The sequence below is a fragment of the Arachis hypogaea genome, chromosome 11 (assembly GCF_003086295.3).
Source record: "Arachis hypogaea cultivar Tifrunner chromosome 11, arahy.Tifrunner.gnm2.J5K5, whole genome shotgun sequence".
Taxonomy (NCBI): domain Eukaryota; kingdom Viridiplantae; phylum Streptophyta; class Magnoliopsida; order Fabales; family Fabaceae; genus Arachis; species Arachis hypogaea.
The window spans coordinates 69,472,590-69,483,351 of record NC_092046.1 but is presented as its reverse complement, the minus strand read 5'-3'; the positions used below and the strand labels follow the sequence as shown (position 1 = coordinate 69,483,351).

General features: G+C 39.6%; 1 non-coding gene across 1 annotated transcript; it reads left to right on the top strand.

The window, feature by feature from the left end:
* Positions 1-5,113: 5,113 nt before the first annotated feature.
* On the top strand, positions 5,114-5,217 carry LOC112725883 (small nucleolar RNA R71). Its single transcript, XR_003164963.1, has one exon. It is a non-coding gene; the product is annotated as a small nucleolar RNA R71 (small nucleolar RNA).
* Positions 5,218-10,762: the final 5,545 nt, after the last annotated feature.

Sequence of the window (10,762 nt, the reverse complement as noted above, 5' to 3'; positions counted from 1 at the left end):
TTACCAAGTGATAAAGCACCCCTGAGAGCTTATTCATCCAAGTAGATCCCTCACACAGGAGCACTACAGACACTTGTCTCAAGGTCAAAACCATTGGTGCCTAGCCTTATTGCTTACTCTTTTTTTCTTTTGTTTTTCACTTCCATTGTTCTTTTCCCTTTTCTCTTATTAGGATCTTGTCATATACTTAGTCTTATGGGTATATCCAAAGTCAAGTATTCAGGATAGATAATTGTCCTCCTAACCTTGTGGTTGAACCAACTTAGCTAACTTATGACTACCCCAAAGATTCATGAATGCACTTCCACAATATGAACTCCACTCTGGTCTTTTAAAAACATAAGCATTCTCTTCTTCATTTGATTTAAAATGGACAAGCTTACAAGTAAGTTAAGTAAGGATGCACCGACATAAAGACTAGCACACATAGACCTATTCAATACCACAAACTTAAAAGACATGATTGAAAAAGGTTTAAACATAACATGGAAGCAAGTTCTATTTCATACAAGATCTTCCTTATTTTAAGACATAGAGAAAGATGGAACAAAGAAGGAACTCCACCATCTTTTACTGTTGTGGATGTCCATGCTCTTTTCCTTGCTTGTCCTCCTTGTTTCCTCTTGCATTTCCTCGCATCCGTGCCAATCTTGCTTGCTTCCAATCCTCAAGTGCCTTCCTTACTGACTCATGACTCTCTTCCACCCTTTGTCTCTCCTTTCGTGCTAATTCATCATTCATTTCGCCATACTTGGCTATTCCTGGATGCAATACTGGCAGCTGTCCCACTAAGTAGCCGAGCCAGGCTTGAGTGTTTATATGATGTCCTGTTTGGCTCATGTATACTCCTTCTGTGAATGCCCTTTGCTCGTCCAATAGTTCTGCCTGTTCTATTTGTCTTCAATGCATCTCATGTATGTGTGCCCCTTGATGTGCTTGGATGTTGATTAGCCTCTGGGTGGATTCTTGTTGCTCGTTTTGCCTTTGTTCCATCCTGTTGAATGCTTCTCCCATTGTTGTCCTTGGCTTAGTTGCTGTTCCATCATTTGCCTTTGCCACTCACCTTGCTGAGTTATCCATCTTGAAAGTGTTTCCTCTTGCTGCCCCATCATCTGTAGTTGAAGCTCTTTCTGTGCTCCTTGGTTTTCCAAATATTGTCTAGACAAGCCATCAATGGCCTCCTGCAATTGGTGCATGTCCAAAGTCTGTTGTGCTTGACCCTCTGAGACTTGGCCTTCCACTACTTGAGGGGCTATCCTCTTTCTTTGCTTCCATTGAGGCAGGGGGGATGCTGCAGCATTCATCCTTCGGACCGTTATTGGAATGCCTTCCTTTATCCAAACGGGGTCCTCATCTTCAAAACCCACCCTAGCTTTCTTGCATATTCGGTAAATAGTACTGGGGTAACCTAATGTTCCTCTTGAGTCGCTTTTCTCTGCCATCTTTCTAATGCCTTGAGCTATGATCTCATGAACTTTGATTTCTCCTCCCTTGAGTATACAATGCACCATTGTTGCTCTCTCGAGATTTACCTCCGAGTTGTTTGCAGCTGGGAGAATAGACCTTCTCACTAGCTCGAACCACCCCTTAGCTTCAGGAGTGAGGTCTGTTCTCTTAATGAACTTTGGTTTATTTCCTGCACCCCTTTCCCAGTCAGCTCTTGGTACACAAAGGTCTCGTAAAAGCTGGTCATAATTGGGGTTGTTGTCCAATCTTGAGTGATAACTTTCTTCTTCAAACGGTATAGACCGTAGCTTCAATGCCCTCATTACACTCATGGGACCAAAATCCACCATTGTTCCTCTCACAAAGCTTGTATATGACTCATCTTTCTTATCATATCTGACTGCATTTGCATAAAATTCTCTTATGAGATTTGCATTCACCTTAGTGACCGGGTCAGTGAGGAGCTCCCATCTTCTCCTTTCTACCTTCTCTGTGATTTCGGGGCATTCAGTCTTCTTAACTTGAAACACCAGCTCATAGATGATTTCCTTATCAACCATCCACCCGTATTGTAATGCATGATGCAAGCTTCTAAATCTCTTCTCATCATATGGGTGTTCTTCCATGGGTTCCTTTCCCTCCCTTCTCTTAGAACTTGAAGATGCCATGAATGATGATTAATATGTGAATGTGGTAAGGTTGTGGAGACTTTTGGTTGTTTAGGGTTTTATGGCAATGAAGAGAGTGAGGGGAGGAACGTTTATAATCAGATCGGGGGTGTATTGTACCGAAATGAAGAGTGGTGGAGGGTGTGTGATGACAATGAAGGGTGGTACGGACAAAGGTCGTTTATATAAAGAAGTTGTGAGAGAATGGAGGGTGTAGATTGATGAAGTGGTCACTTGATGGACGGTTAGGGTTATGCATGGCTAGAAGACAAAGATCATCACTTTATGATGGGGATTGCTCGGTCTTCTAGGGGTTCCATTTTTTTCAATGTTGCATGGCAACATTTTCCAATGTATTCCCTCTTTAGAACAAGTGTGTAACCCCTCCTCTTGTGGTGTCCAAACCTTCTTTGTTTGGTTGTCCCATCTATCCCTTTTTATGCTCCTTTTCCTTTCCTATAAAGATTTAAAATAAGGAAATTAATATCATAAAAAAATTCAAACTCTACGGCTAGAATACAAGGGAAGAAAGGATTTGATTATTTATTTATGAATTCCAACTAACTAACTAACTATTGGTGGGTCCTTATATGCATTTTGGTGGCACCATGGGGTGACACCAAACTTAGTTTGAAGCAATGTGATGAAAAGTTTTGTTCAAAGCTCCCAAGACTAGCATGCATCTTGGTTCGCTTTGAACACCAAACTTGTTCTTCACTATATACTGCATGATAAAGATTTCACCAAATGTTTGTCAAGTTTGGATTGGAATTCATAAACATTGATTTATTCATTATTTTAAAAACATATAAAACATGGGTTGCCTCCCATGAAGCGCTTCTTTAGCGTCACTAGCTTGACGTTTTTCCTTCATCAGGGTGGTTGGTAGTGCTTAAAGTCCTCCCCTCTTGCTGGGGACTTGTATCCATTGGTTGGATCAATGATCTCCACATGTTCTAGGGAAAGAACTCTGTTGATAGTGAAGACCTTAGGTAACTGAGATGGTACAGTAGGGAGATTAGGGGGAATATCTGGGAAGTAAGCTGAGACAACTCTATCCCCTGGAGAGAAGTCTTCTGTAGGGATCTTCTTGTTCCTCCATTTCCTTCGTACCTTCTTCTTTGTTTCTTTTGAGGTTGCCTTCCCCTTGGTGACCTTTTTTTTCCAAGGAGTTGTGATGTTGTCTTCACATGCCTCTAGAGGTTTAGGTTCCTCCAATTTTTTCCTTGAGCTGTGGCAATTGCTGTTTTCCTTGTTTATCAATTGAGGGGGTTTCAGGATAAACTTGCTGTGCTTCAGTGCTTGTCTCCTCCTTCAGTGTCTCTTTATCGTTTGTGCTTAGTTCCTTGTCCTCTTGATCTGTTTCTTGTGAGAGTTTGAAGACATTGAAGCTGAGTCGTTCATCATGGATTCTCAATATTAGCTCCCCTTTTTCTACATCGATAAGTGCTCTGGCCGTAGCTAGGAATGGTCTTCCCAATATGATTGGGTGAGTGTGACTCTCTTCCATGTCCAGAATGACAAAGTCTGTTAGGAGAAAGTATTTCCCAACCTTTAGCAACACATTTTCCACCACTCCTATTGCTTGCTTTTGAGTTTTGTCAGCCAGTCTGATGATTACATCTGTGGGCATTATCTCATTAATCTGCAGCCTCTTAACTAGGGATAAAGGCAGTAAGTTGATGCTGGCCCCCAAATCACATAGTGCTCTATCGAACATAGTTTCACCTATGGCACAAGGGATGTGAAAACTCCCTGGGTCTCTTCTTTTTGTAGGCAGCTCAGGCTGAATAAGGGCACTACATTCCTTGTTCATTACTATAGTCTGGCCTCCTTTGAGTGAGCTTTTCCTGGGAAGAAGTTCCTTCATATACTTGATGAATACAGGCATTTGTTGAATTGCCTTGATGAATGGTATGTTTACATGCAGAGATGCAAATAAGTCTAGGAACCTTGAGTATATTCTCTTTCCCACAGCACCATTGAGCAGTTGAGGGAAGAGAGCATAGAGCTTCAGCAACTCTTGTTGTGAGATTTCTGGTTCTTGGTGATCTCTATCCTCCTCCTTTGTTGAGTTGTCTTCAGGTTGTTTGCACAGTTTGCCTTGCTTGTCTTCAGTCTCTTGATCACTCGTAGTGACCATCTTGCAATCTTCCCATCTTACTTTCTTTGCTTCTCCCTTGGGGTTTTTCTCCGTGTCACTTGGGAAGCTATCGGTAGGTTTGGGAATCTTCTCAGCTAAATATCCCACCTGGAATTCCAGCTTCCTAATGGTCTCCCCCTGGTTCTTAATATTGGCTCGCACTTCCTCTTTGAACACCTTATTTTCTTGAATCTCTTGGCATATTCCTTCAAGTAAGGCTTCAATCTTAGAGAGCTTGTCATGAATTGATGGGTGATTCGGAGCAGATGTGCTATTTTAGTTTTGATAAGCATATGAAGAAGTGTTGTTGTGGGGGTGTTGAGACGTCCTCTATGTGAATTGCGGGTGAACGGCATTGTTGTTGGAGTTGTAACGTCTCTGGTCTTGGTTTTGATCTTGCTCACTTCCCCACCCAAAGTTTGGGTGGTTTCTCCATCCAGGATTATAAGTCTTGGAGTATGGATCATAGTTTTTCCTTGGTGAATTCCCAATGTAGTTGGCTTGCTCCTGACTCCCCTCTGCTTCTTCATTCACTCCTTCTTGGATTGTTGATGAAGTGGAGATTGCTGCTACTTGGTTCATCTCCATCTTCTTGGTGAGGTCAGCCAGCTACTGGGTAATGAGCTTGTTTTGGGCCAACAGAGCATCTACATTGTTTAGCTCCATTACTCCTCTTGTGTTCCCTTTTTCGGAAGCATAGAAGTATTCGTTCTCTGCTACTGTTTCAATAACATCTATGGCTTCCTCAATGGTCTTCTTCTTGTTCAAAGATCCTTCAGATGAATGGTCCACGGCCTTCTTTAACTCATAAGAGAGCCCTTCATAGAAAATGTGCAGCTGCACCCATTCGTTGAACATGTCAGGTGGACACCTCCTTGTTAAGTCCTTGAACCTCTCCCATGCTTCATATAGAGTCTCACCATCTTGTTGCCTGAAAGTTTGGACCTCAGCTCTTAGCCTATTGATTCGTTGAGGAGGGTAAAATCTTGCTAAGAATTTATTCACCACGTCTTCCCAAGTTGTCAAGCTTTCCCTTGGGAAAGATTCTAGCCATTTGGCTGCCTTGTCCCTGAGTGAGAATGGAAATAAGAGCAGTCTATAGGCATCAAGATGAACACCATTAGACTTCACTGTGTCACATATTCTCAGGAAGGTGGTTAAATGTTGATTGGGGTCTTCTTGAACACTTCCTCCAAACGAATAGTTGTTCTGAACAAGGGTGATGAGCTGTGGTTTAAGTTCGAAGTTGTTGGCATGGATTGTGGGCTTTTGGATGCTACTTCCACAATTGCCTGGGTTTGGATTGATTTAAGAGCCCAAAACTCTTCTATCCTCCCCAGTATGATTTGCTCTACCTCCTCCCCCATGGTTGTGATCTTCTTCTTCATGATGGTTTTCCATGTTGTCTGCCATGTTTGTTTCAAAGAGTTCCTCTTCTTCCTCAGCACCAACCACTTTCTTTCCTCTTGCCTCCCTCCTTAATCTAAGGAAGGTCCTCTCAGGTTCAGAATCGAAGGAAGTTGAAGCCCCGCTTCTTCTCCCTGTCATACAACCATCAAGTGCAAGCAAGAAAAGATAGGTGCAGAAAGTATATGTGTCAGAATTACTGTTAGTTGTGGATGATGCAATATATCAAACAGTTAGTGGGTTAGCAAACAGAATTGAAAGTAACAAAGAAGAACAAAAGAGTAGAGGGGGAAGGGAAGAAGTTTAACTAAAACAAAAAGTAAATCACTCAACAGAAAATGAAATTCACAAAATAAAAATGCTCAATCTAGTGATCTTCCAATTTAATCATTGTTGATGCACAATCAATCCCCGGCAACGGCGCCATAAACTTGATGCGCGGAAAACTTGTCTTACAACAAATCTCCCTTCGGCAAGTGTACCGAATTTGTCGTCAAGTAAAAACTCACAATAGAGTGAGGTCGAATCCCACAGGGATTGATTGATCAAGCAACTTTAATTAGAAGAATGTTCTAGTTGAGCGAATCCAGAATTTGGGTTAAGAGTTGCAGAAAATAAAATGGTGGGAATGTAAATAACAGAAAAGTAAATGCTAGAATTAAAGGACTGGAAGCAAATGACTGAAAGTAAATTGCAGAATTGTAAATGGGAATGGGGGATTTGCTCATAAAAATAAATGGCAGAAATTAAAGAGAATGGGTAAGATCAGAGATGGAAAGTTCATTGGGCTTAGGAGATGTTGCAATTCTCCGGATCAAGTTCATTTTCATCTCTTCCTCAATCAATGCACTCATTGATCTCCTTGGCAATCTTAAGTGATTGAATTACAATTTCTTGCAATTCAATCTCTCAAATCTTGATCAATAGCCAATTCCTTGGTCAATTGCTCATGAGAAGAGATGAAGTATGGTCACTGATTATACCACATGCATTTCCCAAATCAAGTATTGAGAGGGTTATAGTCACATACCCATCCAAACCCAATTTGGTCCAGCATGAGAAAGCATTTCTAGCTTGATCTCTTCATTCCTCTTTCAAGGTTCAAAAGAGATCCAAGTTTGAATAGCTTCTCTTCCAAGATAACTACTCAATTGGATGAAGATCGAAAGCTTTCAAGTAAAATCAAGAGAAAAGATAGAAGAAGAATAATGAAAGTTAGTATTGATCCATCAAATTACAACAGAGCTCCCTAACCCAATGAAAGGGGTTTAGTTGTTCATAGCTCTTGAAAATGAAAACAAAGATGGAGAATACATCATAAAACTAGAAAATGCAGAGAAAGTAAAATACAGAGAGTAGTTCTCTTTTTCCAGCCTCTAGAACTCCCTTTTACAATTCAAAGCTACTCCTATATATACTACTCTTCTCAGCTTCTAGTTTGCTCTTCAAGTCTTGGGCCTTTGGATCTTGAGTTTGAAGCAGTTCTTTTCTTCATTTGGGCTTGGCTTTACTTGCAGGGAGAAAGTGCTAAGTGGGCAGAGACTTCAGCTCAGGGCGTTAGGGGTGTTGACATTTAGTGAAAGTATAAGTTCGAGAACGTTAGTGACACTTAACATTTTCACTAACGTTCCATTGTACCCCTTTGCCTCACGTTAGATCCCACGTTAACTAGGTTAACGTGGCTTCTAACGTGGCCTTGCCAACCTTCGAGAATGTTAGTGACACTCAACATTTTCACTAATGTTCCAGTGTGCCCCTTTTTGCTTCACGTTAAAGCTCCACGTTAACTAGGTTAACATGGCTTCTAACATGGCCTTGCCAACCTTCGAGAACGTTAGTGACACTCAACATTGTCACTAACGTTCCAATGTGCCCCTAGATCTCACGTTAGAGTCCACGTTAACTAGGTTAACGTGGCTTCTAACGTGGCCATTCTTTGCCATCCCAACGTTAGTGACAATGTTGAGTGTCACTAACGTTGGCTCATCATTCATTCCTCATCGTTAGCTTCCACGTTAACTAAGTTAACGTGGAAGTTAACGTGGCTCCTTGGGGGGTTGTGTGGTTGCTTCCAACGTTAGTGACAATGTTGAGTGTCACTAACATTGGCGACAATTCTCACTTCTTACGTTAGCTCCTACGTTAACCAAGTTAACGTGGGAGTTAACGTGGTGTGTTGCATCCTTAGGCCAACGTTAGTGACAATGTTAAATGTCACTAACGTTGGCTTCTCTTCCCCCTTTTAACGTTAGAGGCCACGTTAACTAGGTTAACATGGGCTCTAACGTGGCCACTCATGAGTGTTTGCCAACGTTAGTGACAATGTTAAGTGTCACTAACGTTGGCTTAACTTCCCTTTTCCACGTTAGAGTTCACGTTAACTTAGTTAATGTGACTCTTAATGTGGGCAATGATGTCTATGAGAGTGTCATTGGCAATCACTTTTCTCATTAACCTTGCAAGTTTCCTCCGTTTCCTTGCTTCCTTTGGTCCTGAAATCAAGCAATAGAGTGCATCAAAGTTCTAGTCCAAGTCATGGGCAATGCAACATACAATTTGTCACTAAACTTATGCAAAATCCTCATGAAATAATGTAAAATGCACAATGTATGCTTGAGTCAAGGTGTAAGTGAATATCTACCCAAAACTAGCTTATTTCCTAAGGAAATGCATGAAACTAACCTAAAAACAGTAAAGAAAAGGTCAGTGAAACTGGCCAAGATGCCCTGGCATCAAGACCCTATTTTTAGAACAAAATTTCACTGATTTTTATCTAAACTTTTATGTTAAGTCTGCTTGAAGTTGTATTTAGAACATGGTTTTTGAGCTAAAGAACAGACAACCTGTGAGACTTTGAGCCTTTATACATGGTTACATTATTTAACCATAATTATTTTATTCTTGTGTGTTTACTTCTCTATGATTGTAATTTATATTTTGTTTCATCCTATATGTCCAATGTTAATAAATTTATATGCCTTCATATGATTGAGGCCATTATTTGTTTAGCTCACTTATCCTAAATAAGCCTACCCTTGCAATTACCTTTGTTAGCCACTTTGAGCCTTTAAATCCCATTTGTTCTTTATTTTACCACATTACTAGCCTTAAGCGGAAAAATAATTTTATATCCCAATTGAATCTTTGGTTAGCTTAAGATAGAATTGTGTGTTAATTAAGTATGGGAAAATTGTGGGAACAAAAGATAATAAAGGAATGTGTCATGATGATATAATGGGAATTTGGGTACCTACTCATGTGAAACTATAAGAATTAAAAATCTATGTGCATTGATAAGCTATGTTTATTTTTATATTTATGTTCAAAAAAAAATAAAAAAATAAAAAAATAAAAAAATAAAAATAAAATCCAAAAATATTCAATAATTAAATAAGGGGACAAAATTACCCCAATGTTAAGTTAAGAATTCAAAGATCAGTGTATGTATGATAAAATTAAAATAAAAGTTGATACATGAGTAAGGAATGTGAAAGGAAAATTTTGGGTAGCTAGGTATGAAATTTAAGTTATATAGAATGTACATATGTGTGGGTTAAAGCTTAGGTTAATTAAAGATTCAATTTATAAGCTTACTTAACCATATATGTATCCTTACCCTGACCTTGGCCCCATTACAACCTTGAAAAGACCTCATGATGTTTGCATTGGTATATTAAATGTTGTTGATTGGTTAGGTGAAGAACAAAAATTAGAAAGCATGATTAGAGAAGGATAGAGTGATTACCCTATACACTAGAGAGATTAGAGCATACATACATCATCAGTGAGGGTTCAATGCTTAAATTCTATGTTCCCTGCTTTCATGAGTTACCTTCTTGCATTTTTATCTGTTGTTACTATATAAGAATTGAATTAGTGGAATTTGATTTGTGATTGTCTTGAAGAGCTTATTTACTTTTGACCAAGTGGACAAAAATCATATAGTTGCATTCACATATATAGGTTGCATTGCATTGCATGAGTTTTACATGTTCCTACTCATTTATTTTATCTCCTTCAACTAAGCATGAGGACATGCTAATATCTAAGTGTGGGGAGGTTGATAAACCATTATTTTATGGTTTATATTGTGTTTAATTGTGTGGTTTTATCAAATCTTTACCCACTTATTCATTAAATAAGCATGCATTTATAATTCCTTCCTAAAAATGCTTTATGGTTGAAAATTTGCTTCCTAAAACTTTTAATTTTGTATTTTAATTCTTCTTTATTCCATTCGATGCCGTGATCTGTGTGTTAAGTGTTTCAGGCTTTATAGGGCATGAATGACTTGGAGATTAGAAAGGAAGCTCGCAAAAATGGAAGGAACACAAGAAATTAAGGAGATGACCAGCGAGAAGTGACGCGGGCGCATGGCTCACGCGACCACACGACATAGAGGAAATTACAGTGATGCGGACGCATGACTCACGTGACCGCGCGGATTGGAAACTACACCATTGACGCGAAGGCGTGGATGACGCGCACGCGTGGCAAGGCGAAACGCTGGATGACGCGAATGCCTGCATGACGCGATCGCGTGACGTGCGCGTTCTGCAGAATCTGCAGAATTCGCTGGGGGCGATTTTGGGCCCTGTTTTGACCCAGTTTTCGGCCCAAAAAAGCAGATTAGAGCCAGGGAACATGCGAAGACAAAAAATAACATTCATTCCGCCTAATTTTTAGTTTTTAGATCTGATTTTTCCTCTCCTCTAGGTTTTCTCTCTACACATTCATAGTTCTTAGGATTTTGATTTTATTGTGTTTTGGATTGGGATATTGAGAAGAGTTATTACCTCCGTCAGAACTTCATCATTCTAGTTTGTTTTCCTTACTTGTCTCTTACTCTTCCATGTCTTCAATTTATTCAGAATTACTATTGGATTATTTTTAGAATTTATTAAAACAAGAACCACTTTTATTTTTAATTGATCTTTTTTATTATTATTTATCATGTCTTTCTTTATTTCCCTTTCTTATGTTGTGAAGTTTACATTTATAATGAGCGAGTAGTTCCATAACTTGATTGGAAGTTGATTGAAAGGAGGACCTTGAGTTGGAATGCTCAAGAGAAAAATTGTAATTGGGTTTATTGTTG